Here is a 2,619-nt window from a genome sequence, read left to right as displayed (position 1 = left end):
TTTCCAGCTGGGGTTCTGGATTTTTGTTTATGGCAGCGGTGGAGCAGAGTGCTATCAAAAAGATCTGCTGGACCCTATGAGACAGCGGGATTGGCAGAAAATCTGACCTGACTTTGACCTGTCGTGGCTTCGTTGTGCGTAGAAGCCATGAGGCTCATGTGTGTTTTATGGATGGACCTCCGGGAGGATTCCTTAAAAATCTTCAAATGGCTGGAAACTGGGACAACCTACCTTTCCTGTGAAAACCCGGACCACTAATCCTGAGATAAGCTTCTTTTTATGCAAGTAAGGTTTTTGGTGCACTGTGGGCGGGGCCTGTCTATTTGGTGCACTTGGGTTTCCCTGCACCATCTCTACCAGCTCTAAGACATGAGGCGGAGGCCTGGATGACATCACTGGTGGAGCGGTGGTGCACCAAACAGAGTGGCCTGCCCATGGTGCACTGAAAACCTTATCCGCATACAAATAAAATTCTGTATTTGTTTTAGCAGACCGGATTGTCGCGAGAGGTAGGGTTATGTATCGGGGGACCTACCCTACATTGCTGCATGCGTACGTTGCAACCAATTTTGGAGGTCCCCTTAATGCATTATTCTCATACATATCTGTCAGGATGTAAGGGAGTTGTGTGTGACACATCTAGATTACTGCAAAGGAAATCTTCACACTCCTTATGAATAGGTAGGTCCTTTTTGTACGTTTCTATTTTTAAAGGGGCTGTTCATACCCGGGGGCCTTTCAGGTAGACCCACCAACATGGCTGGACCTGTGGAGGGAACCATACCTACCTGCTCACTGACGCCGAGTTCCGACTCCTTCGCTGCCACGCACCAGTCTCCCCATGTCAAGATCTGGTTGGACTGCCTGCAGCATTGACGTGTTCGCCATGTGTCATGTCAGTGGGTCACGTGACTCATGGTGGACACGTCACCGCTGCAGACAATCATTGGCCGTAGCGGCCAAAACTGTATGCTGACACAGGGAGGCCACAGAGCAACGGGAGCAAAGGGGTCAGAAACCCCTCTGCAGGTAAGTATGCCTGGCTCTGCAGGTCTGGCTACGTTGGTGGTGGGGGATGGTTCCATCTGAAAGGCCCCCGGAGGTGAACAACCCCTTTTAGTTGCCTTCACACGGCTACATGTAACATGTGAATACGCCCTAAAAGAATATCTGTTATTACAGTCAATTGTCGATTCAGGGGCATCTTCCATTTGGCCCACCAATTTTGTTAATCTAGAGACGGGGGGTCAAAACGTAAGCACTTTTGGCCAATCGGAAGTGCTAACAGGACTGCCTGTAGGATTTGTTTCATAAGTATGAGTCTAGTCAACCAGAAGGGATCACCTGAGCCTTCATTGCACTTCTGAAGGAGGCGGAGCATGACACAGAGATTCATAGAACCCCGGAGAGAGCGGAGCCCCCATAGACGCTGCACAGCGGAGCCAGTTTGGATGCGGTGCTCTTGTCTGGGCCTGTCATTGGCTAATCCCACTCCCTCCCCCCCCCCCCCCCCCCCCCATTTTTGTATACAATGTCTTGACAGCTATTTCACCATTACTGTACATTGCCATTTCTACATATGATTTGCCTTGCACTACAGAACATAGACTGTAAAACTCAAAGTAATTTATTCTTTTTGACCTGATCCGCCAGTTTCTTTGTGTGATTTTTGGATACTACACTCGAATGCGGTGGATTGGACTGTTTTGCACTACTTTAAATAAAGATCTTTCATCAAAGGGGAACGTTTGATGTATTATTGGACGCGCACAAAGTCCAAACTGTAGGAGAACATCAGGTTGTGTGTGAGCAGACGACAAGTGTTCGCTCGTTTTGCATTTCCAATTCAGTTATGACTCTACATTTTGTACCTCTGTTATACATCCTAGAAATGCATGAGTGACACTGACAACTGTATGCTACCGTTCTTCTCGTCATACACACTATGATGCTGCTTCAGACTGTAATAACACATCCTATTGAGAGGGGGAATGTGTACGCCCAGTTGTCAATTATTTATATTTTTCTAGGGGGAATAACAGGAGCAGCCCTGTGCAGGTTTGTTCTTTCATAGGGAATACAAGTAATTTCTAAAACAGTCATGTCAGGGGATTTGAGGATGGAAGTCTCGCTATCTGGCCAGCATTTGAGTAACACAAAATATATTATTTGCCATATTTATTGCTGTTTGTAATGTAAAAAGACCTGTAAGGCTGTGTCCACACTTGGCAGTTTTGATTCAAATTGCTCATAAATAGTACCTACGCAGAGGACAAGTGCAGAGCCTTGGTTTTCCCCAGTAAAGTAAATTGGGATGTAGCGTGGCAATCTCCGAGATACAGGGAAATACCGCATTATGTGAACAGGTATTAAAACTGAAAACGGAAAACCTGGTTGAGGAAAAAAGACGTTCTCCTTAGGCACCACAGAGCTCTAAGGGGTTAATTCTATGAGGGTTAGGAACAGCGCTGTAAGAAGTGTACTGTGCATGAGCCCTTATGATGCTCTAAAACTGCCCTGTGTGAACACAGCTTGACTCGGTAATGTTCGACTGCTTAGTGCAGTTTTTTAAAGGGGTATTCCAGAATGTAATTATTTTTGGATTATACTCCGGATAGG

Source organism: Bufo bufo, chromosome 8 (genome assembly GCF_905171765.1).
Source record: "Bufo bufo chromosome 8, aBufBuf1.1, whole genome shotgun sequence".
NCBI classification, from domain to species: Eukaryota; Metazoa; Chordata; class Amphibia; order Anura; family Bufonidae; genus Bufo; species Bufo bufo.
Note: the sequence above shows the minus strand (reverse complement) of the source record.